The sequence below is a fragment of the Pristiophorus japonicus genome, chromosome 3 (assembly GCF_044704955.1).
Source record: "Pristiophorus japonicus isolate sPriJap1 chromosome 3, sPriJap1.hap1, whole genome shotgun sequence".
NCBI lineage: Eukaryota > Metazoa > Chordata > Chondrichthyes > Pristiophoridae > Pristiophorus > Pristiophorus japonicus.
The window spans coordinates 62,542,701-62,568,972 of NC_091979.1; the positions used below are offsets into that span (position 1 = coordinate 62,542,701).

At 44.9% G+C, this 26,272-nt stretch overlaps 1 protein-coding gene across 10 annotated transcripts in view; it reads right to left on the reverse strand.

Annotated features, from left to right (window-relative positions):
* Positions 1-26,272, reverse strand: part of LOC139259737 (speckle-type POZ protein-like A) — a 270,126-nt gene that overhangs the window by 136,904 nt on the left and 106,950 nt on the right. For 9 of the 10 annotated variants that reach the window (XM_070875375.1, XM_070875374.1, XM_070875370.1 and 6 more), the window contains one exon: positions 13,475-13,600. The exons of the other annotated variant lie outside the window; for it this stretch is intronic. The gene's annotated coding sequence lies outside the window, so the exon portion shown is untranslated. The remainder of the gene's footprint in view (positions 1-13,474; positions 13,601-26,272) is intronic. 10 annotated transcript variants of the gene reach the window in all.

Below are 26,272 nucleotides of genomic sequence, written 5' to 3' on the forward strand. Positions count from 1 at the left end.
ATTGAAAGGGATGGTTTGCTTCATTGATCTCTACTGAGCACTTTGAATTACGTCTAATGGTAACAGTTATCAAAGACTATGAAAAAGGTACAACTCAATGCCTCTGCATTCAATCAACATAAGCACATTTAAAACACCTTGTGCTTGAACAGCAACCAGTCACAGGCAAACTGATACATGAACATTCCCTCCATTAACAAAAAGCTGCAGGTGCCTGAAGTCTGAAACAAAACCAAAAAATGTTGGAAATACTCAGGTCAGGCAGCATCTTTGGCAGACAAGTTAACGTTTCTGGTGGAGAGGCATTCCCATTAATGCTCAATCAGCACCCTATCTGGGTTCTGAGTTAAAGTGCATCAAGTGCGGTAGAGGACACTAACAATATCCCAACAGTGGATAGTCAAGGGGCTATGGGGGGGTGGGGGGGGGGGCGGGGGGGAAATCATAATCACTAAGGAGGTGGTACTCAGTAAGATAATGGGACGAAAGGCAGATAAATCCCCTGGACCTGATGGCTTGCATCCTAGGGTTTTAAGAGAAGTAACGGCAGGGATTGTGGATGCATTGGTTGTAATTTACCAAAATTCCCTGGATTCAGGGGAGGTCCCAGTAGATTGGAAAACTGCAAATGTAACGCTCCTATTTAAAAAAGGAGGCAGACAATAAACAGGAAACTATAGACCAGTTAGCCTAACAGCTGTGGTTGGGAAAATGTTGGAGTCCAGTATTAAAGAAGCAGTAGCAGAACATTTGGAAAAGCAAAATTCGGTCAGGTAGAGTCAGCATGGATTTATGAAGGGAAAGTCACGTTTGACAAATCTGCTGGAGTTCTTTGAGGATGTCATGAACAGGGTGGATAAAGGGGAACCAGTGGATGTGGTGTATTTGGACTTCCAGAAGGCATTTGACAAGGTGCCACATAAAAAGGTTACTGCACAAGATAAAAATCCACTGGGTTGGGGGTTATATATTAGCATGGATAGAGGATTGGCTAACTAACAGAGAACGAGAGTAGGGATAAATGGTTCATTCTCTGGTTGGCAACCAGTAACTAGTGGGGTGCCGCAGGGATCAATGCTGGGACCCCAACTATTTACAATCTATATTAACGACTTGGAAGAAAGGACTGAGTGTAACATAGCCAAGTTTGCTGACAATACAAAGATGGGAGGAAAAGCAATGTATGAGGAAGACACCAAAAGTCTGCAAAAGGACAGACAGGCTAAGTGAGTGGGCAAAAATTTAGCAGATGGAGCATAATGTTGGAAAGTGTGAGGTCATGCACTTTGGCAGAAAAACTCAGAGCAAGTTATTATTTAAATGGAGAAAGATTGCAAAGTGCTGCAGTACAGCAGGACCTGGGGGTACTTGTGCATGAAACACAAAAGGATAATATGCAGGTCCAGCAAGTTTCATGGATTCATGAAAGGGAAATCATGTTTAACTAACTTACTGGAATTCTTTGAGGATAAAACGAGCATGGTGGATAGAGGTGTACCGATGGATGTGGTGTATTTAGATTTCCAAAAGGCATTCGATAAGGTGCCACACAAAAGGTTACTGCAGAAGATAAAGGTACGCGGAGTCAGAGGAAATGTATTAGCATGGATAGAGAATTGGCTGGCGAACAGAAAGCAGAGAGTCGGGATAAATGGGTCCTTTTCCGGTTGGAAATCAGTGGTTAGTGGTGTGCCACAGGGATCAGTGCTGGGACCACAACTGTTTACAATATACATAGATGACCTAGAAGAGGGGACAGTGTAGTGCAACAAAATTTGCAGATGACACTAAGATTAGTGGGAAAGCGGGTTGTGTAGAGGACTCAGAGAGGCTGCAAGGAGATTTGGATAGGTTAAGCGAATGGGCTAAGGTTTGGCAGATGGAATACAATGTCGGAAAGTGTGAGGTCATCCACCTTGGGGAAAAAAAACAGTGGGCCCAAGTTTCCACATGATTTGCGCCTGATTTTTAGGAGCAACTGGTGGAGAACGGACTATCTTAGAAATCACAATTCTCCACATTTTTTTTTCTGCAGTTGTAGTCAGGTAGAACAGTTCTACTTTGGAACAGAATTTTTTCTTCAAAAGGGGGCGTGTCCGGCCACTGATGCCTGATTTCAAAGTTTCCACAGTGAAAACGTACTCCAAACTAACTTAGAATGGAGCAAGTGAAGATTTTTGTAGAACTGAAAAAACCTGTTCTACACATTAAAAAATCAGGCGCAGGTTACAAATTAGGCGTCCAGAACGAGGTGGGGGGGGAGGAAGGGAAGTCATTAAATTCTACAATAAATCCTTATTTATACTTCTACAAATATTATACAAATAAATCCAACCTGAATAAACATTTATAAGCAAAGAAAAGATTAAATAAACTATCTTCCTACCTGTGTGAAGGCACGGAGAATGCTGCAGTCAGCCTGAGGTGGGGGGGGGGGGGGGCGGAGGAGGCGCCCGTTCTTCCCGGGGGGGGGGGGAGAAGGCGCCCGTTCTTCCCGCGGGGGGGAGGAGGAGGAGGAGGAGGCGCCCGTTCTTCCCGCGGGGGAGGGGGCAGTGAGAAGGCTGCAAGTGCTGATAGCAATGTGCTTTTATTAAAAAATGTTCAAAAATTAAACAGCTACAAAGAACTACTAAAATGGCCGAGTGCCAATGTTTTTTTCACACTGAGCATGCGCGAACGCTCCAACGCGCACGCGCAGCGTTGCCGGCAGGAAAAAAAATAATTTAAATAGTACCCGCCCCCTCCCACTTACAAAATCGGCGCGAGTGTCGGCTCCGCCCCCCTGGGCGCCGCGCCAAACAGACAAGGAGCTGCAGAACGCTCCAGAATCGCGAGGTTTCTTTTAGGCGCCGTTTTAGGCGCGAAAAACGGGCGCCCAGCTCGGAGGGGCACCCGTTTTTTATCGTGTGGAAACTTGGGCCCATAAAAAGGGAATATTATTTGAATGGGGAGAAATTACAACATGCTGTGGTGCAGAGGGACCTGGGGGTCCTTGTGCATGAAACTCTTTTGAGTTGAAACTCTTTTGCGTATGAATCCCAAAAGGTTAGTTTTCAGGTGCAGCAGGTAATCAGGAAGGTGAATGGAATGTTGGCCTTCATTGCGAGAGGGATGGAGTACAAAAGCAGGGAGGTCCTGCTGCAACTGTACAGGGTATTGGTGAGGCCGCACCTGGAGTACTGCGTGCAGTTTTGGTCACCTTACTTAAGGAAGGATATATTAGCTTTGGAAGGGGTACAGAGACGATTCACTAGGCTGATTCAAGAAATGAGGGGGTTAACTTATGATGATAGATTGAGTAGACTGGGTCTGTACTCCTTGGAATTCAGAAGGATGAGGGGTGATCTTATAGAAACATTTAAAATCATGAAAGGGATAGACAAGATAGAGGCAGAGAGGTTGTTTCCATTGGTAGGGGAGACTAGAACTAGGGGGTACAGCCTCAAAATACGGAGGAGCCAATTTAAAACCGAGTTGAGAAGGAATTTCTTCTCCCAGAGGGTTGTGAATCTGTGGAATTCTCTGTCCAAGGAAGCAGTTGAGGCTGGCTCATTGAATGTTTTCAAGTCAAAGATAGATAGATTTTTAACCAATAAGAGAATTAAGGGTTACGGGGAGAGGGCGGGTAAATGGAGCTGAGTCCACGGCCAGATCAGCCATGATCTTATTGAATGGCGGAGCAGGCTCGAGGTGCTAGATGGCCTACTCCTGTTCCTAATTCTTATGTTCTTATGTTCTTATAAGTGATCAGGAAGGCCAATGGAATGTTGGCCTTTATTGCAAAGGGGATGAAGTATAAAAGCAGGGAAGTCTTGCTACAGCTATACAGGGTGGCCACACCTGGAATACTGCATGCAATTTTGGTTTCCATATTTACAAAAGAATATCCTTGCTTTGGAGGCAGTTCAGAGAAAGTTCACTCGATTGATTTCAGGGATGATGGGGTTGACTTATGAGGAAAGGTTGAGTAGGTTGGGCCTCAACTCATTGGAATTTGAAACGCATACGATTATGAGGGAGCTTGACAAGGTGGATGCAGAGAGGATGTTTCCACTGAAGGGGGAAGACTAGAACTAGAGAGTATGATCTTAGAATAAGGAGCCGCCCATTTAAAACAGATGAGGAGAAATTTCTTCTGAAGATTGTAAATCTGTGGAATTCGCTGCCTCAGAGAGCTGTGGAAGCTGCGACACTGAATAAATTTAAGACCGAAATAGACAGTTTCTTAAATGATAAGGGGATAAGGGGTTATGGGGAGCGGGCGGGGAAGTAGAGCTGAGTCCATGATCAGATCAGCCATGATCTTACTGAATGGCAGAGCAGGCTCGAGGGGCCTACCCTGTTCCTATTTCTTATGTTCTTATGTTAAATAGGCTGACCATTTTCTGTTTGAACCTAGGCTATTAATCCCTCACTTGCTGTTAATCGTAATACGGTAACAAATTTAAATCAATATAATTCCTACATAAATATGAGTGACTACACTTCAAAACTACTTAATAGCTGTAAAGCACTTTGAGATATCGAGGTTATGAAAGGCGCTATATAATAATGCAAGTCTATCTTTCATTTTCTGAATAGACAGAGACATTTTTGTTACAATTACTGCCGTTAAATTACAGCTGGTGTGAACTTGGCCGAGTGTGTATCTACTGCAGTGCCACTAAGTGACATTACACAACCAAGTTTTGATACGCTTTCAAATTAAGTGACAGGCAGAAGGGGCTTATTAAAAAAATGGAAATGAACAGAGGCGGATTGGGCCGCCTGGACCTCGGGAGAATTCCTGACAGGCTGATAGGACCTACATGTGTTTTAAAACATAAACCTACAAATACACTAGCACAACTCTCTACTTGAGCTGACTAGCTGCTGTCGTGGTTGAAAATTATCCAATTATGTTTAACTTTTACTTTATTGAATCTGAATATTTTCTTGTATTTATTGTAATAATGTACATTAGTATAGATGGTTAAATATATACATAGCTGGATGTTAGTCCATAAATAGCAAATTAAGAATTTTGTTTCAAAATTTCTTATAATTATTTATGATTAACATAATTAATCCTACAGCCATTAATATAATTTTAATAAAATTAGCAAATACATTTTAAATAACCATAATATCTAATATTTTTAGTATTGGCTAGCTGCTTTCGGTAATCATTTACTGCTAAAGTTTGTTTAAATACAGTTTTTTTGCCATTTGTACTAATTATTTAGTACATGTAGTATGTTATTGCACACAATGTCAATTTAAGAATGCTCAGAAATATTTCACAAAATCGTATAAGGTCTTACATAAAACAAACCTTTTCAGATGCAATGATGTGGCGCTTTAAGTTGAAGTCTGCTACTATTACCAAATGTAATCAAATATTTCTTAGATGGAAAGAAAGTCATCATGAAAAGAAGCAGCTGTTGGTCTCAGAAGTGGAAAAGTGCTCAAAGTTGGCTGACATATTTAAGGTAGCGTTTGTGGTACTTCCAACGACACAGACATCAAAAGCAAGAAGACAAGACAAGATAAATGAAAGCTCCACTGTAGAGGGGCCTTCTGCGAAACAAGCATCAAAAGAAGAAAGACAAGATAAAGTAAAGCTCTAATACCCAAGCCACAAATTAAGAGGACAGACACTGAAAGTGAGATATCTGAAGGAAGAACATATAAACAGGCAGCAAAAGAAGTTGCTGATCTTTTTGTCAGACCAAAAGAAAATGAGAGCTTTCTTTTTTCAATCCAAAGCAACTACTTGATAATTCCCCTTCCCTTTCCCTTTTCATCTAAAAAAAATATTTAAAATAAAAATGGTTCTCAACATTTTTGTCTATCATACAGGAAGTCAACAAATGCACAGCAGGTTTGACATGCAGCAAGGATACTGAAAACAATGCGTTTATGGATGGTATGAAAGACTGGAAAGGATAATCATCAAGGAATCAATGAACATGAGAAAAGCAAACGGCAAAATTGTGCAGAGGCTCACATTCTAAGTTCGAACCACAAAGACATTGGACAATTATTGTTTTCAGATCAAAAACAAATAAGAGCTGAAATTAAAAATGTCAGGTAATGGAAGGGGTGGTTGAAGAGAGACTAACCACCGCCCCTCGACATTCAACGGCATTGCCATCGCTGAATCCCCAACCATTAACATCCTGGAGGTCACCATTGACCAGAAACTTAACTGGACAAGTTACATAAATATGGTGGCTACAAGAACAGGTCAGGGGCTGGATATTCTGTGGCGAGTGTCTCAACATCTGACTCTCCAAAGCTTTTCCACCATCTACAAGGCACAAGTCAGGAGTGTGATAGAATCCTCTCCACTTGCCTGGATGAGTGCAGCTCCAACAACACAAGTATCTCGATACTATCCAGGACAAAGCAAACCGCTTGATTGGCTCCCCATCCACCACCTTAAACAAACAGTCACTCCCTCCACTACCGACGCACCGAGGCTGCAGTGCGTACCATCTGCAAGATGCTCTGCAACAACTCGTCAAGGCTTCTTCAACAGCACCTCCCAAACCCACGACCTCCATCACCTCAAAAGGACAAGGGCAGCAGGCGCATGGGAACACCATCACCTGCAAATTCCCCTCCAAGTCACACACCACCCTGACTTGGAAATATATTGCTGTTCCTTCATCATCGCTGGGTCAAAATCCTGGAACACCCTCCCCAACAGCACTGTGGAAGTACCTTCACCACACGGATTGCAGCGATTCAAGGCAGCGGCTCACCACTACCTTCTCAAGGGCAATAAATACTGGCCTTGCCAATGAAGCCTATATCCCAGGAACAAACAAAAAAAGTTATAAAACTGTTGGTAAATGAGGACTAAACTACAGGGGAAGTACAGCCGAACCTGCATGCGCACTGGATGATTCACTGCTCGACCGTAGGAATATTTTTTTAGAATTCCTCATATTGCTCAGCAAAAATGATCTGTTGTTGAGACATTTAGACAAAGTGGAGAAGAAAAGTCAACAGGCACACAAATCAGGGAGTAAAGGGCATGGTAGTTCATTAACATTCATATCAAAATCAATGGTGAACCAACCACTTCATACAAGCGACTATATCATTAATTAAGATGACTGTGGTAGATGCTGGCATGTTTTCTATACAGTTAAACCCAATGCAAGATATTTCAGTGAAGGACCAATATTCTGTTATATCATCATCATAGGCAGTCCCTCAGGGTCGAGGATGATTTGCTTCCACACTAAAAATGAGCATTCGGTTGACTGATGAGATGAACTCATTTTAAACAGTGGAAGATGCCTGTGCATGAATTCTTTTAACGTGGGGTGGCCATTGCACACCAGCCACCACTCGGGCTTGACGGAGCAAGGTCTTGGTCCAGTGGCAAGGGGATCCAAGGGACTGGAGACCAGGCTCCGCCACATGTGCCAATACAAACATACTCAAACATATTCCTACTGTCCTTCTTCCTTCCTCCTTCCCACAGGACCTCTCTCTCTCTACGTGGAATTGATAGTACGCAATGTGAGCCTCACTACCTCACAGCGTCGCTACTGGCCCGTGCTGCGCCTTCCCTTGGTTTTGTCCACGCTGCTCTGTTATAATTTGGTATGTGAACAAAGGCATCCAGGAAAAGTTGCTAGCTGTTGTCAACTGTACAAATTCCATATGAAAATCATTTCTTGAACTTTTGAAAAAAGTACTAGGGTAAACTAGCACAACTCAATGCATCGCTAACGCACGGGTGGAGCAGCAAATATGCAAGGAATATACAGCGTTTTTTTCAATTTGGCTAAACAATGAATCACCAGAGCAAATTCATGTCCGGTGTTGTAATTGTATATTAAATCTTGTGATTCATGATGCAACACCATTTCTCATTGCTGCGACATCATTCTTCTCTGTTAAATGGGACTAATGTATATTTTTTAAAAAGAGAATCTTGTAAAAGAATGGATGTATGGGATCAAATCAGCAAAAAGAAGTCAACACCAACTGCAAACTATGGGCAAAACACGTTAGTGGATGAAGATCACAGCACTGACTAAAATATTTAGTTCATTGCAAAACCCGCAAAGTTCCATGTGCGTTGATGTGATTCTCTGCCTCGACACAATTGAAGAATCAGAAAAAAACCTCATAATTGCAAGCAAAAGCTAGATCTCACAAAGATGCACTTCTAAAATATTAAATAATCATGATGGTATTCATTTATCTACGGATCTTTAAATTAATAACATCTTTATCTAAATATCTTCAAACAGTAGAGATTGATCTGCTAAAAGCACATCAGTTGGTGATGGGTACTCTCTTCAGTTGGAAAAATACAGCGGGTCATTGAAGGGGTAAAAACTAGAGTTACTGATTTTATTGATTAGGCAACAGATGAACTTGAGAAGCAAAGCCCACAAAAAATGTATTGTTATCCAGGTGCAGTGCCAGAGCACTGTTGATGTTGTACCTTTGTTTAAAAAGGGAGAAAGGGATAGACCAAGTAATTACAGGCCAGTCGGCCTAACTTCAATGGTGGGAAAATATCCTGAGGAATAGGATAAAACTTCATTTGGAAAGACATGGATTAATCAAGGGCAGTCAGCATGGATTTGTCAAGGGAAGGTCGTGTCTGACTAACTTGATTGAATTTTTCGAAGATGCAACTGCACTGGAAAGGGTGTGGAGGAGATTTACGAATGTTGCCTGCACTGGAGAATTTTGGCTATGGGGAAGGATTGGAGATGCTGGGTCTGTTTTCTTTGGAACAGAGGTTGAGGGGAGACCTGATTGAGGTGTATAAAATTAGAGTGGATAGGAAGGACCAGTTTCCCTTGGCAGAGGGAACAACAACTAGGGGGAAAAGATTTAAAGTAATTGGGGGGAGGTTCAGAGGAGACACGAGGGGAAATGGTGGGGGTCTGGAACTCACTGTCTGAAAAGTTGGTAGAGGCAGAAACCCTCAGCGCATTTAAAAGATACTTGGATGTGCACTTAAAGTGCTGCAACCTACAGGGATACAGACCAAGAGCTAGAAAGTGGGATTAAGCTGGATGGATAGCTCTTGGTCGGCCAGTGTGGACACGAAGGGCCGAAATGGCCTCCTTTTGTGCTGTAAATTTCTATGATTCTATGATTCTACCCAGCAGTTCTTTCCAGTGAAAAGACTATGGCAGAGAAAAAGGATGCCTGGAGAAGTCGCATCTGAAGAACCGATCGTTGATGTTTTAAAGACTTTTAAGTAGGTGTGCCTAACAATATATTAGATGCAACTATTGAAAGTTTAAAAGCAAGATTCGAGAAAAATAGGGCGTTATACCCTGTCCCTGTTCAGTTTGGAGAGATAAAGACATTTTTGCATCATGATGCACTTCAAAAGCTGAGTGAAGCACTTAAGTTTGCTGAGCAAGTAATCTAAGAAAAGTTGCAATCATAGCTTGTCAGTTTGGCAAATAACTGAGAAGGCTGATGTATTCCTCGGGTAGTGAACCTATCTTGAACAACCAAGAGGAGAATGTTGATAATACAGGTTCGACCTCCGAAATCCAGAAACCTTGGGACAGAGGCCGTTCTGGATTTCGGGTATTTCCGGATTTCAGAACATCTTTCCGACATCCCGAATCTGGAAACGCCCGGGCCGAGATTCGGGTATTTCTGGATTTCGGAACCCTTCGGCCAGCCGTATTCTGAGCAAAAAAAAAAAAGTGTTGCAGCCCCAAGGACAGCAGTAAGTATAAAGACTTGCAAAAAAGTTAAGTTAAAATTTTAATTTTTAATTCTTTTGCATGAATGTTTTGAGATTTTTTTTGCCATTTATTTTGGTGTGTGTCTGTGCGTGTGGGGGGAGGGGATTATTTACTGTTGTGAATAAAACCTATTTGGCTCAGCTTTGATCCATAGTTAGGTAGGAATAAACTGCCTGGGGGAAAACCTGCATTGCAGCCATTGGGACAGCAGTAAGTATGAACATCTACAAAAAAGGTAAGTTAAAGTTTTTAGTTTTTTTAATTATTTTGCAGCGATTAGATAGTGAAGTGTCTTATGAATATTGTGATTTTTTTTTTGCCTTTTTTGTGTGTTTTCCCCCCTCTCAAAGCCCAACTCACAGCAGTAATCGACCTCAGAATAGATTTGGCTAGGACCGACCGTGGTTTCCGCTGATTTTTACTGCTAGGCCTTTAAAAAATAGCGGAGTGATTAGCGATATTTTTGCCGCAAAATTCTGAAAAAATACCACTATCGCATTTTTTTTTTTAAAATGTCCGGATTTCGAAACATTTTCAAGATTTTGGACGACCCCTCCGCGGATCAGCGTGATGTCCGGATTTTGTAATATTCGGGAATTTGGAACTCCGGATTTGGGAGGTTGAACCTTGGATATCAGCATTATGGAAAATTGTGAGCTACAGTACCATGAGAAACAGTCTGTGTGCAAATGATGCCACACCTGTGCAGTGTGTGCTTACTTTATTTGGAGCACCACAACTTATTCAGTGAAGCATATACAAACATAGGCCAAGCGTGCAAATACCTCCCAACACTTACAAACAACTCAGGTGACATGTGAAAGAAGTTTTTCACACCCAAATTTATCAAGAAGAGACTGAAGCGTATCCAGAGTGCTGACCATTTGGAAGCATTTCTGACGGCCGTGGAAAAAGACATTCTACATCGTAAAGACCCTATGCAATCATTGACGATGTATAATTGAAAAGTTTATTGTTACGCAAGGAGCTATATCTGCAATAACCCGACAATTGTATTGTTATTTTCAGATCATATCATACATAATGATTTTCAGTTTGGTGTATGTGTATGGTGCTATTTTTGTTCAATGTTTTCAGTTGCTTTGTAAATAAGCAGTACATGCAATTGTACATTTAGGATTTACAAATATATTTCACAAAATTATTCTAACATTGAGAGCTCTTTGTAATATGTCTACAAATGACCATAGCAATAACTGAGTAAATAGGAATAGGATTACTGAAAATGAGGTTATAAGACTCCTATGGGTAACATGAGCCACTTTCAGAATATTTCCCAGGGCCGTTTTAAGTTCCCAATCCGTCCCGGAAAGGAATAGTTTCAACTGGGATTTATTAAAGAAAAAGCACAGGACTAAAGATTTCTGCCAGTCCAACAACGTCAAAATGTAAAATTGCTCTCTATGTATATTTTACAAATTGAAACAAATGGTCAGTCAATGTTCTGCATGTGATTATTTACATCATTTTAATCGAATCACTTGCGGAATCTGTAACATTTGGATAATTTTAAAAACTGACCAATAATATCGGGGCGAAGATCTAGAATTTTTTTCCATTGCTTATTTATCTTTAACAAACTAGAAAACAATTATTCAACTGTTGAGTTTCATTTCCTTCAACACAAAGCAGATCAGTTATTCCAGAACCTTCTGAATGGTGAGAAAACCAATTGTGCCCCTTCCCAGCACTTAATTCTGTTCCTTGCTCTCCTCCAAGTACTGACCCTTGCTGGGATAGATTTCGGCATACACCTGTACACACCTTCCAGCAGAAATCACTAACGGGAACTTTACTTCCAAGCTTGGGAGGGCAGGAGACTCTGGCTCTGAGCATTCGCAGCCCTCTAGGGTAGATAATTCCAAAGATTCACAACCCCTTGAGTGAAGAAATTTCTCCTCATCTCAGCCCTAAATGGCCGGCCCCTTATTCGGAGACTGTCACCCCTAGTTCTAGACTCCCCAGCCAGGGGAAACATCCGCCCAGCATTTACCCTGTCAAGCCCTGTAAGAATGTTATTATGTTTCACACCTCATTCTTCCCAATTCTAGGGAATATTGGCCCAGTCTCCACAATCTCTTCTCCATAGGACAATCCTAGGAATCAGTCTGGTGAACCTCCATTGCACTCCCTCTAAGGCAAGTATATCCTTCCTTATGTAAGGAGACCAAAACTGTACACAATATTCCAGGTGCCGTCTCACCAGGGCCCTATATAATTGCATTAAGACATCTTTACTCTTATACTCAAATCCTCTTGTAATAAAGGCCAACATACCATTTGCTTGCTGTACCTGCATGTTAACCTTCAGTGATTCGTGTACAACGACACCCAGGTCCCTCTGAATATCAACATTTCCCAATCTCTCACCATTTAAAAAATACTCTGCTTTTCTATTTTTCCTACCAGTGAGTAACTTCACATTTCTCCACATTATATTCCATTTGCCATGTTCTTGCTCACTTACTTAGCCTGTCCATATCCCCTTGAAGCCTCTGTACAACCTCCTCACAACTTACAAAGCTAGGTGGGAATGTATCATCAGCAAATTTCGATATATTACATTTGGTCCCTTCATCCAAATCATTGATATCGATTCTGAATAGCTGAGGCCCAAGCTCTGATCCTTGCGGTACCCAGCTTGCCAACCACAAAATTATCCATTTATCCCTACTCTCTGTTTTCTGTCCATTAACCAATCCTCAATCCATGCTTGAATATTACCCCCAATCTCATGAGCCGTAATTTTGTTTAATAACCTAGTTATGCCTTCTGAAAATCCAAACACACCACATCCACTGGTTCCTCCTTATTGATTCTGCTAGTTACAACCCAACAGATTTGTCAAACACCAATCTCCCTTTCATGAATCCATGTTGACTCTGCCCAATCTTATTATTTTCTAAGTGCCCTGTTACCACATCCTTAATAATAGATTCCAGCATTTTCCCTACTACTGATGTCAGGCTAACTGGTTTGTAGTTCCCCGTTTTCTCTCTCCCTCCTTTCTTAAATGCGCTTTTCATTTTAACCATTTATCACTACTGCCAGACTTCAAGCTAAAGTTACTAAATGTTCCATACATATTACTCAGGTAATATATCTGCATACAGAAAATTAAAAGATAGTACACATCCAGCCCAGGACTTTTGGTAGATGATGCAAATGAAAGAGTTCCATATCCTGGTACAAAGGTGTTCAGATTGTACAACACAAAAGAACACTCCCCATTAGGTTACAGCTACTGTACACTGTATTTATTCTCTCAAGTGAAAATCCTTAACGCAGTTCTGTGCACATCAACATAAAAATTACAAATGTCATTTACATGCCATATTTATGAGATACAATCAATCAATAACAGAATATTTAAAATACACTCACATAAGTTAGAGCTGATAAATGCATCCATTGAGACCTGCTGGAGGTGCATGTATGTAGACACTGGGTGTGGACATGTTTGGACGGAGCTGCTCTCCCAGTCAGTCAAACAGCCCTCCAACACTCAACTAAGTTCAGACACAAATGACAATGATCCAGATAAGATAACATAGGGACGTTGGCCCTTATGAAACCAAACACCAGCAAGGAGTCAATACCTTCAAGGAAGAACAGCAGCAAGGAAAAATCTCTTTTTAAAAAATGACCTCTATTAAAGTAGGAGACGTCAGAATCCATAACTTAAACCTGTAAAGCAAAATTTTCAAGTACAGCATACTGACCTACTGGCAGCCCCTCAATGGTTGCCCTTTGTAGTCTGTAAATTCCAATTATCTGAGGAATGTTATCTTCACTCAGGAGTATAAAGTATTTTGGTTAGGATGGTGTCATTGCCAGAAATTTCACACCTATAAAAGAAAGATAATATTTTATTTTTAGTTTGGCTTGTTAACGCATACATAATTTTCTAAAAAAAAATTATTATTAATTGCAGTGAACTATGTTGGGAGTACAGCCTATTTAATCAATACCTCTATAGCATTCTATACAGTATGGTACATTTAACACACAAAACGATGTGGTTGGATCTGTACAGAACAACATGACTGCACAACTAAACAGACAAAAAGTACATTTCTGCACATCAACCAGAAATTATAAAAAGATAACCCAAAATAATCCCACACCATTTTCTGGGGATATCAACTCATCATCATCATAGGCAGTCCCTCGGAATCGAGGAAGACTTGCTCCCACTCTTCGAATGAGTCCTTAGGAGGCTGAACAGTTCAATACGAGAGCCACAGTCCCTGCCACAGGTGGGAAACAGTCGTTGAGAGTAAGGAAGGGTGGGAGAGGTTTGCCGCATGTTCTGCCTGCGCTCGTTTTCTGCATCCACTCGGCGATGAGACTCGAGGCGCTCAGCACCCTCCCGGATGTACTTCCTCCACTTAGGGCTGTCTTTGGCCAGAGGGACTCCCAGGTATAATGATAGGCCTCTGTGTCTGATTCAACTAACTCACACTACCTGGAGTATTGGTGCAATTCCACTCGAGACTTGAGCACAAAATCTTGGTCGACATTCCAATGCAGCATTGAAGGAGTGCAGCGCTGTTAGAGGTGCCATCTCTTGGATAAGATGTTAAACTGACTGCCCCCTCAGGTGGGTGTAAAACATCCCATGGCACTATTTGAAGAGGAGCTGGGGAGTTGTCCCCAGTGTCCTGGGCAACATTTATCCATCAACCATCATTAAAACATATTATCTGGTCATTATCAGATTGCTGTTTGTGGGAACTTGCTGTGCGCAAATTGGCTGCCACATTTTCCATGGTGACAACATTTTAAATTTACTTAATTGGCTGTGAAGTGCTTTCCTGAGGCTATGAAATGTGCTATATAAATACAAGACTTTCTTAATAAGGCCCATCTTGAAAAGTAAATCCATACATTCAGTACTCACGATGTTCTAGCAAAATGAAATATGGAATATCACTTTCAAAAGCACTACACAACATTCAAGATGGGCATGTTTGATTAAAACATTTGTTCTTTAGTTTATAACCTTCACATAGAAAATTGTAAAATATTTTAAAATGTTGGTCGTCATCATCATCATCATCATAGGCAGTCCCTCGGAATCGAGGAAGGCTTGCTTCCACTCCCAAAGTGAGTTCTTTGGTGGCTGAATAGTCCAACACGAGAGCCACAGACCCTGTCACAGGTGGGACAGATATTCGACGGGGGAAGGGGGGGGGGGGTTGGCACTGAGTTCCGATTTCTGACGTTACGAATCCGGAAGCACCCGAGCCCAGGTTGGGTATTTCCGGATTTCGGAACGTCAGATGGTGGGCTGGGGGGGGGGGAGATTCCCGCCGAAGAGCTATTCAGGCTGTCTGGCCCTGCTGAGGAGGATGTTGTCGGGCGGGCGGGCCCCGCCAAGGATGTCAGTGGGTGGACAGGCCCTGCCAAGAAGGTTGTCAGCGGGTCCCGCCGAGGTCGTCATCGGCAAGGCGACGAGAAGGCCCCATCGTAAGGACAGCGGCGACAAAACGAGGGGGACGAGGCCCGAAGTCGGGCTGCAGTGAGGCTCCGAGATTGGCATGGTCATTGGGTCCAGATTCTGGAACATTTTACCGATTCCGGATGACCCTGCCACCAATCGGTATGGATTCCAGAATTCCGGATTCTCGAAGCGACACCTGTACACTGCTCTCATCCCAGGAATCAATCCAGTGAACCTTTGGTACACCACCTCTAAGGCAAGTATATCCTTCATTACACAGTACTCCAGGTATGATCTCGCTCTATATAATTGCAGCAAGACTGCCTTACTCTTGTACTCCAATTCCCTTGCAATAAAGGCTTGCAAAACATTTGTCTTCCTAATTGCTTGCCGTACCTTCATGTTAACTTTCTGTGATTTGTGTACAAAGACACTCAAATGCCTCTGAATGCCAACATTTACTAGTCTCTCACCTTTTAATAATATTTTGCTTTTCTATTCTTCCTACCAAAGTGGATAATTTCACTCTGCCCCACAATATACTCCATCTGCCACCTTCTTGCCCAATCACGTAACTGGTCTATATCCTCTTTATGTCCTCCTCACAGCTTACTTTCCCCTAGCTAATGTAGGAAACACAGTAGCCAATTTGCACACAGCGAGGTCCCTCAATCAGCAATGTGAAAATGGCTAGATGATCTGTTTTTGTAATGATGGCTGAGGGATAAACATTGGCCAGAATGCCAGGGAGAACTCCCCTGCTCTTCTTTGAATACTGTCCTGGGATTGTTTTCAAATACCTGAGGGATGACAGGACTTGGGTGTAATTTCTCATCGAAAAGATGGATCAGACGAGTTTTAGGTACTTCTCACATGGAATAGCCCTCAAGAATTCAAGCACTTTCTCTTTTAGAATTGGCTTCAATCTTCTCCGTTATCCAGCACGCTGCGACTGCCCTCACATGCTGTCACTCCTGCATATTCGGTCATAGCCAAAGAGTCTCTTGCAATGCCTTCCTTTCTCACCCATAAGTCCCCTAAGGGTCTATCCTTGAACAACTTCATCCTCTGCCACCGATCTCATGACCCTCACTGCAACAAAACACAAAGGCTGAAAATAGAAGGAGCTGAGAAAAGGATCAAAAGCCAGTTGAGTGAAACATAGAAAATAGGTGCAGGAGTAGGCCATTCGGCCCTTCGAGACTCCACCACCATTCAATATGATCATGGCTGATCAAGCAACTTCAGTACCCAACTCCTGCCTTCTCTCCATACCTCCTGATCCCTTTAGCCGCAAGGGCCACATCTAACTCCCTTTTGAATATCTCCAACGAACTGGACTCAATTTTGTGGTCGAGAATTCCATAGGTTCACAATTCTCGGTGAAAAAGTTTCTCCTATCTTGGTCCGATACGGCAGGGGGATGGGAACCTATGTAGGGAGACAGAGGGAAATAGAATGGGGGCAGAAGCAAAAGATAGAAAGAAGAAAAGTAAAAGTTGAGGGCAGAGAAACCTAAGACAAAAAGCAAAAAGGGCCACATTACAGCAAAATTCTAAAGGGGCAAAGTGTTAGAAAGACAAGCCTGAAGGCTCTATGCCTCAATGCAAGGAGTATTCAGAATAAGGTGGACGAATTAAGCGCAGATAGCAGTTAATGGGTATGATGTAATTGGCATCACGGAAACATGGCTCTAGGTGAGCAAGGCTGGGAACTCAACATCCAGGGGTATTCAACATTTAGGGGGGATAGATAGAAAGGAAGGGGAGGCGGGGTAGCTTGGCTGGTTGAAGAGGAAATTGATGCAGTGGTGGGAGGGAACATTGGCTTGGATGATGTGGAATCGGTATGGGTGGAGCTGCGGAATACCAGGGGGGCGGAGGACGCTGGTGGGAGTTGTGTGTAGACCACAAAACAGTGGTGGTGGGGTAGGGGACGGCATCGAACAGGAAGTGGGGGATGCATGCAGTGGGGATGCAACAATTGTCATGGGTGACTTTGATCTGCATGTTGATTGGGCTGACCAGACTGGTGGTGGTGCGGTAGGAGGAGGATTTCCCGGAGTGTGTTGGGGATGGTTTTCTGGACCTGTGTCAAGGAGCCGGCCAGGGAGCTGACTATCCTGGACTGGGTAATGTGCAATGGGAGGGGACTAATGGGAGGTCTTGTTGTGCGAGGCCCCTGGGGGGGGGGGGGGGGGGGGTGGCCATGGTGTGGTGGAGTTCTTTATTGGGATGTTGAGTGACAGTTGATTCGGAGGCTGGGATCCTGGGCTTGAGGAGGGGTAGCTTCGATGGTTTGAGGCGTGGGTTGCCTGGAGTGGACTGGCGGGTGGTGCTTGGGGGGGTTGACGGTGGATGGGCGGTGGCAGACAATTTAAAGATCACATGGATGAACTTCAGCAATTGTACATCGCTGCCTGGAGTAAGGGTGGAACGGGGTGGAAGGGGGGGGGGGGGCGGTGGGTGGCTCGGCCGTGGCTGGCGGGGGAACTTGGGGATGGTGAGGAGGGGGCATGTGAATTGGCCAGAGGAGGCAGCGGGCCTGAGGACTGGGGGAAATTTAGGGTTCGGCAGAGGAGGACAAGGGGTTTGGTTAGGAGGGGAAAAATAGAGTACGAGTAGAAGCTTGCCGGGAACATGGAAACTGACTGCAGGGGCTTCTATGGATATGCGAGAAGAGGATTGGTGAGGACAAGCGTAGGTCCCTTGCATTCGGATTCAGGTGAATTTACAATGGGGAACAAAGAGATGGCAGACCTATTGAACAGATACTTTGGTTCTGTCTTCACGAAGGAAGACACAAATAACCTTCCGAAAGTACGAGGGTACCGAGGGTCTGGTGAAAGGGAAGAACTGAGGGAAATCCTTATTGGGCTGGGGGTTGTGTTGGGGGGTATTGATGGGATTGGGGGTCGGTGGATCCCCAGGACCTGGTGGTCTGCGTCCTGGAGTGCTTGGGGAGGTGGCCCTGGAAGTGGTGGATGCATTGGTGATCATTTTCCGGCGGTCTATCGACTTGGGATCGGTTCCTATGGACTGGAGGGTAGCTGATGTAACACCACTTTTTGGGGAGGGAGGGCAAGAGAAAACGGGTAGTTGGCCTGACATCGGTGGGGGGAAAGTGTTGAAATCAATTGTTGGGGATGGAGTGGCAGTGCATTTGGAGAGCAGTGGCCGGGTCGGCGTGGATTTGTTGGGGGGGGGGGGGGGGGGGGGGGGAAAGAATGAGGTCGTGCTTGACAGGTCTTCTAGAGTTTTTTTTGAAGGTGTGGCTAGTGGAGTGGGCGGGGGAGGACCGGTGGATGTGGTGTATTTGGACTTTCGGGGGGCTTTTGACAGGGTCCCCCACGGGAGATTGGTGTGTAGGGTCGGAGCACATGGTGTTGGGGATGGTGTGCTGGCGTGGATGGAGGGCTGATTGGCGGGCGGGAAGCGGAAAGTTGGGATGGACGGATCCTTTTCAGAGTGGTGGGTGGTGGCTGGTGGAGTGCCGCAGGGCTCAGTGCTGGGACAGCTCTTTACAGTGTACATCAGTCAGTGATTTGGATGAGGGAATTGGTTGTGGTATCTCCCGGTTTTCAGGTGACGGAGTTGGATGGCGGTGTGGGGTCACTGGGAGGCTGCAGGGTGGCTTGGACGGGTTGGGTGGGCGGGCAGGTGCGTGGCAGATGCAGTGTAGTGTGGGTGAGTGTGGAGTTGTCCACTTTGGGGGCGGAGGCGTGAGGGGAGAGTGTTGTCTGAACAGTGACAGATTGGGGGGGGGGGGGGGGGCGGGACGAGACCTGTGTGTCGTGGTTCATCGGTCGTTGGGAGTTGGCGTGCGGGTGCAGCGGGTGGTTTGTTGACCTTCATGGCTGGGGGATTTGAGTGTGGGAGCGGGGGGTTCTTGCTGCAGTTGTACAGGGCCTTGGTGGGGCCTCATCTGGAGTGTTGTGTTCGGTTTTGGTCTCCTGGTCTGGGGAGGGACATTCTTGCTGTTGGGGGGAGTGCAGCGAGGGTTCGTCGGACTGATTCCCGGGACAGCCGTGCTGACATGTGGGGAGAGACTGGATCAACTGGGCCTTTATGCATTGGAGTTTGGAGGGATGAGGGGGGATCTCATGGAGGTATGCGGGATTCTGGCAGGAAGGGACAGGTTGGATGCGGGTGGATGTTGGGGAGGTCCGGAACCGGGGGACACAGTTTTGGGATAAAGGGTAGGCCATTTAGGACTGAGATGAGGAGAAACTTCTTCAGAGTTGTTAACCTGTGGAATTCCCTGCCGCAGAGAGTTGTTGATGCCAGTTCATTGGATATATTCAAGAGGGAGTTAGATATGGCCCTTACGGCTAAAGGGATCAAGGGGTATGGAGAGAAAGCAGGAAAGGGGTACTGAGGGAATGATCAGCCATGATCTTATCGAATGGTGGTGCAGACTCGAAGGGCCGAATGGCCTACTTCTGCACCTATTTTCTATGTTTCTATGTTTTCCGCTGTCTGCGCCGGACCTCATCACGCTCGCAGCATTGAGATTCGAAGAGCTCAACGCCCTCCTGGAAGCACTTCCTCCAGCTAGGGCAGTCTTCGGCCAGGGTCTCCCAGGTGTCAGTGGTGATGTCGCACTTCACCAGGGAGGCTCTGAGGGTGCCCTTGTAACGTTTCCACTGCCCACCTTTAGCTCATTTGCCATGAAGGAGCTTCGCATAGAGCAATTGCTTAGGGAGTCTTGTGTCTGGCATGTGAACTAAGTGGCCTGCCCAGCAAAGTTGATCGAGTGTGGTTAGTGCTTCAAAGCTGGGGATGTTAGCCTGGGCAAGGACACTGATGTTGGTGCATCTGTCCTCCCAGGGGATTTGCAGGATCTTGGAGACATCGTTGGTGATATATCTCCAGCGACTTGAGGTGCCTTCTGTACATCGTCCATACAGATCCATACAGGAGGGCGGATATTACTACATCCCTGTAGACCATGAGCTTGGTGATAGGTTTCAGGGCCTGATCATCGAACACTCTTTTCCTCAGGTGGCCGAAGGCTGCACTGACGGCGATGTTGAATCTCCTCATCAATGTCTGCCTTTGTTGACAAGAGGCTCCCGAGGTATGGGAAGTGGTCCACTTTGTCGAGGGCTGCACCGTGAATCTTGATGACTGGGGAGCAGTGCTGTGCGGCGAGGACAGGCTGGTGGAGGACCTTTGTCTTACGGATGTTAAGCATAAGGCCCATGCTTTCATATGCCTTGGTGAATACATCGACTATACCCTGGAGATCAGCCTCAGAATGTGCGCAGACGCAGGCGTCGTCCGCATACTTGGGTGATCTTGGATCTGTCCTGGAGGTGACGAAGGTTAAACAGCTTCCCACTGGTTCTGTAGTTTAGTTCCACTCCAGTGAGGAGCTTGTTGATTGTGAGGTGGAGCATGGCAGCGAGAAAGATTGAGAAGAGGGTTCGAGTGATGACGTAGCCCTGTTTGAACCCGGTCCGGCCGTGGAATGGATCTGCTGGTAATGATCATGCCCTGCATGTCGTCGTGGAGCAGGCGAAGGATGTTAAACTTTTTGGAGCATCCAAAACGGAGGAGGTTGCGCTCCATAAGCCCTCATGGTCGACAGTGTCAAAGGCCTTTGTAAGATCGAAAAAGGCCATGTATAAGGGCTGGCGCCGCTCCCTGAATTGTTCCTGCAGTTGTCGTGCTGCAAAGATCATGTCCATTGTTCCCCATAGGGGACGGAATCTGCACTGTGACTCCGGGAGAAGACGGTTGAGGAGAACTCTAGCGACGACCTTCCCAGTCCCTCACTCTGTTGTATTAGCAATCAAGCTACTATGAGTAGGGAATGAAAAAAAAATTCTAAAATCATCCTTATCGGACTGTATCAATCACGTCCTAGTGGTGCAAGAATGGCATAGATTCTGCATGCCACCAAGAAAGAGAATATAGAATACGACCTATTTTTAAGATATTAAAACCTGAAGTTTGTTTTATTCAAAAATATTTACCGTGACCACCTGATTTCATTTAAATCTATTTATCTGAAACATTGGATTCAAATGGATATTTTCCAATAGCTATTATACTCTGCATTAAACGTGACAGAGCACTCGAATGCAAGTAGTTGAGTGTTGCCAGCTCACAAAGATAATGAGTTCATAGGAGTCACTGGACAAGCAAAACTTACTGTTCACTTGAAATAAAAGAAATTCAGTCGTTGTTACTGCTTTTCCTGCTAGAGGACAATATGGATCACTAAACCATTCAGAAAGATGACCACTGAATGAAAACAAAACAAAAAACAACGGAAACAAAGGAATCAATAAAATGGATTGCTGAATTTCTAATCTGCCAATTCTCACCTCAGTATGCACAACACTTCTGACAGAAGCCACAAACTACTAGCAATCTCCTCTAAATTTCTACTAATAGCAAGACAAGTGGTTTAGTACCAAAGATGGCAATTTAGTACAAAAGCAAAATAGTGCAAATGCTGGAAATCTGAAATACAAACAGAAAATGCTGGAAATATTCAGGCAGCATCTGTGGAGAGAGAAAGAGTTAACATTTCAGGTCAATGACCCATCGTCTGAACCAGCTGTGTTCGGATGATGGGTCATTGACCTGAAACATTAACTCTTTCTCTCTCCACAGATGCTGCCTAACATACTGAGTATTTCCAGCATTTTTTGTTATTGGCAATTTAGTAGAATGATTCAGATCTTGGATTTGAATACTGCAGAATGCCATCAACTCATTTTAATAAAATTAAAATTTAGGGATCCTTTTGTCTTTTGAAAAGGCCCATAGTATATCTTTGGAACAAAATCACCATTGTTATCAAGTTAGATTTTCAAATTCTTGCTCCTTAGATCGCTGTAGCCAGATCAGGTGTACCCAAATGTCAGGCCTGGCACTATTTAAAAGTGCAAGAATAGAGAGCCCTCTACAATCCTCAATAAGGAAGTACCTGGCCTCCACTTGATGCCTTCCTCTCCTGTACAAATCACTAAAAGCAGTGCACAGGTTAAAAAGTAGTAATCAAAAAAGTTAATGGAATGTTGGCCTCTATCTCAAGAGGATTGGAGTACAAAAGTGAGGAACTGTTGCTTTAGTTGTACAGAGTCCATCAGGATTGCTGTGCTCAGTTTTAGACACTGCACCTCAGGAAAGATATGCTGGCCTTGGACAGAGTACAATGCAGATTCACCAGAATGGCATCAGGACTTGCAGGTTCAAATTATGACAACCGGTTGCATAAACTTGGTTTGGATTCTCGAGTTTAGAAGGTTAGGGAGGAGCTAATCATGTTTAAAATAAGAAAGGAATTTTATAAGGTAGATACAGAGGACCCAAGTTTCGAGCCGCGCCTAGAACGGCACAGTCCCGACCTGGACGCCCGTTTTTTGTGCCACAAAGTACATCTAAAAAAAACCTCCGTATTCTCCACCTTCCTGCAGGTCCTCTGGCCCTCAGCGCAGCGCAGCAGGAGCTGTAGGGGGCGGAGCTAGGTCCCTGCACTGAAAACAGTGCCGGGACCTCTGCACATGCGCGCTACAGTGGGCACCCAAGCGCAGTAGCTCCAGGCGCCCGAAACTGCGTGGGAGGGGCCCGAAGCACGCAGCCCCTAGCCCTGGCCCAATGGCCTCACTGGGGCTGCGTGAATAAGGCTCCTCCCACAGCCAGCTCCTGCTTCCTCCCGACCAGACTCCCGCTTCCCGCCCCCCGCCCCCGACACCCGCTCCCCTGCCCCCGCCTCCGGACCGGACCCGACACCCGCTGCCCCCCCCGCCGCCTCCGGACTGGATCCGACCTGACCTCCCTGCCCCCGACCTGACCTCCCTCTCCCTCCCCCCGACCCGAACCGAACCGACCTCCCTCCCACCACCCCCCCGACCCTATCCAACGCCACCGACCTGTAAATCTGGTGCTGGGAACGGGCCCTGCCTGAAGTCTTGGGCCCGGCCCGTTCAGCCTCCCTCCCCCTTCTCCTCCCTCCCCCCACCCCCGTCATTCTCCTTCCCCCCCCCCCCCCAATCTCCTTTCTCCCGCCCCCAATCACCTTTCTCCCCCCCCCAATTTCCTTTCTCCCCCCCCCATCTCCTTTCTCCCCCTTCTCCCTTCTCCCCCCCAATCTCCTTTCTCCCCCATCCCTCCCCCCTTTATCCCCTTCTCCCCCCTTCCCCACCCCCTTCTCCCCTTTATCCCCTTCCCCACCCCCTTCTCCCCTTCTTCCCCCATCCCTCCCCCCTTCTCCCCCATCCCTCCCCCCTTCTCCCCCTCCCCTCGCTGTCAGAAACACAGACACTGACAGACAGAGAACGAGAAACACACAGACAGACAGAGAGATAGAGACACTGACAGAGACACACTGAGGGGGGCACCCCAGCACGCTGTTGGAGGGCTCCCGGTGCTGCAGTCGGTAAGTAGAAAATGTTTTGTTTATTGATTTTTTTAAAATGATTTCTTATTAATTTTTTTTGATTGATTTATTGGTTGGTTTATTGATGTATTTATAATTTATTATTGATGATGGCTCTTTATTTGTAAAACTGAAGTGTTTAATGTTTGTAAACTTCCCTTTAAACCCCCCCCCCACCACTCCCTACGCCTGATTTGTAACCTATGCCTGATTTTCTAAAGTGTAGACAAGGTTTTATCAAGCGTACAAAAATCTTCACTTACTCCATTCCAAGTTAGTTTGGAGTAAGTTTTCACTCACGAAACTTTGAAATCAGGCGTAAGTGGCCGGACACGCCCCCTTTTGAAAAAAAAATTCTGTTCCAAAGTGAAACTGTTCTAACGGACTAGAACTGGAGCAAACTAAATGACGAGAATTCCGATTTCTAAGATACTCCGTTCTGCACCAGTTGCTCCTAAAAATCAAGAGCAAATTATGTGGAAACTTGGGGCCAGAGAAACAATTTCCTCTGACTGCAGGAATCCAGAATAAAGGAGAATAATATTACGATTAGAGCAAGCAATTTCGGGGGAAAAGCAGAAAGCATTTTTTCCACATAAAGGTATGAAAATCTGGACCTTGCTTCCCCTAAAAGGCTGGGTCGATTGACATTATCAAGACTGAGATCTATGGATTTTTGTTAGGTAAGGGTAACGAGGGATATGGAAAAAATGCGGGTTATAGGTTGAGGTACAGATCAGCCACGATCCAATTAAATGACGGATAAGGCTCAAGCAGCTGAATGGCCTACTCCTACTCTCATGTTTCACAGCACTACATGTGCTGTGTCGCTCAACCACGATCCCACATGTCAGTATTCTTCCAGTCTCTCTCTATCCTTGCCAACAGCTATTCATACCACTTATTATAGGATTATGCCTGATCTTCCGTTAGTGTTGCCATGTGGGTACTGCTTCTGAAATCTTGCCTCTATACTGATTTTTGGCACATCTCTCTGCGAGGGCAACCTTCCTAATCCCCATCACTTCAATTCATTGCACTGCTCATTGGCCTGCAATACCACTAGACCATCCTTTCCAATCCCATTTAACAAGAGGTCACAGAACAGAAAAATCCCCACTGTGATGATAATCAAACAGTAACAACTGCTGTGCACAGGATAACATACGGTATTGCAACAACAAATTCCAGGCAATTTGATTTGATGTGCTATTGGGTTTTATTTCACTGCATGTTATAGTGAATACCATGTTCTGTACAGCACATGCCATTGTTCAATCAATAAACAAGTGAATTCAATCAATTTCTGCTGCTTAGTCTTTAGAGGGTAACTTTGCCAAGTTACCTGAAGATTCTGGAACAGGTGTCATCACCAGGTCAAAGCCAATCAACTGAGGATACAATATACAATTAACGGAACAAAAAGGTTACAATCAAAAGATATGCTGCTTACAAGAATCAACTGATAGCTACCTGGCCTATCATCTTCAATGTCAGTGTCCATACTGATTTTTGGCTCATCGCTCCACTAGCCAATGGGTATTCTTCCAACGGTACATATCATCAGCCCCTTGCTTCAGTACCAACCTTCTTCCATGAGACTCTTTTCCCATCCCTTCTCCAGTAACAAAGCCTCTGTAAATGTGCATCTCTGTTTAACATCCACCTCCATTTCAGCATTGCACCGGGGTTAGTCTCTCTCCCGCGCTCTCCTATCCTTCAAATCAGTGCTCAACCTCAGTCAATCCTGCGCTTTGGTCTCAGTATTTTTCTGGCCTCTCTCTTTCCCTATTTTATTATAATCCTCTCCACATCTTTTTTCCCTTTCTCTCCTGCCCCTAGCTTAATTATCACACCTCTCTCTCCCCCTAATTCTTGTTTACTGCCCTCCATGCATCTCCTTCTGATCCCCTGCCCCTCACTTCAGTGTCTATTCCTCTTGGTCATGTTCTCCTGTCTCTCCACCATACGCGGCTGACGGGGAAAAAGCTCTGATCTATTATTCTCAGAGCTGGTAATAAGCTAGGATTAATTTACAAAGTATGTAGGAAAACACATTACTCACACAAGGAGAAATTTTCAAAAACCGCACCAGTTTTCAAAACAAACATTGTTTTTCATTTTCCTCTCAATATGTGTGGTGTAAAGATAGCCAATAGTGGTTTACAGTGTCACTTGTTAGGCTCAACGTTACTTGGTAGTTCGCTCCCTACCAAATTGTTGCCATTACACCCATAAATAGGTGTGGCAAGAGATCGTGGTGGAGGTGCGGCGAATTATCGTGGCGAGAGATCGGGGTCCAAGAGCGTCGTGCTCGGGGCCAAGGGGCAGCACGGGCCAGCCCACACTGTGATGTGTGCACGCACTAGATCCGCGCAGCAGAGCTTGGTCTCCAGTCGTCTTGGTTAACCCTTGCCACTGGACCAAGACCATGCTCTGTCAAGCCCGTGTGGTGGCTGATGTGCAACAGCCACCACACCTGAAAAGAAACTCCACGCACAGGCATCTTCCACCCTTCAATATGTAGTTTGGGACCTGGAATGTCAGGTCCCTCATTGAAACACCTGTGAACTCATTCCTTTTTGGTGTAGAAGCAAGTCATCCTGGACACGAGGGACTGCCTAATACTAAATAACCCACAGCTGTCAAAATGATTCTAACAGTTTAAAATTAACCAGCT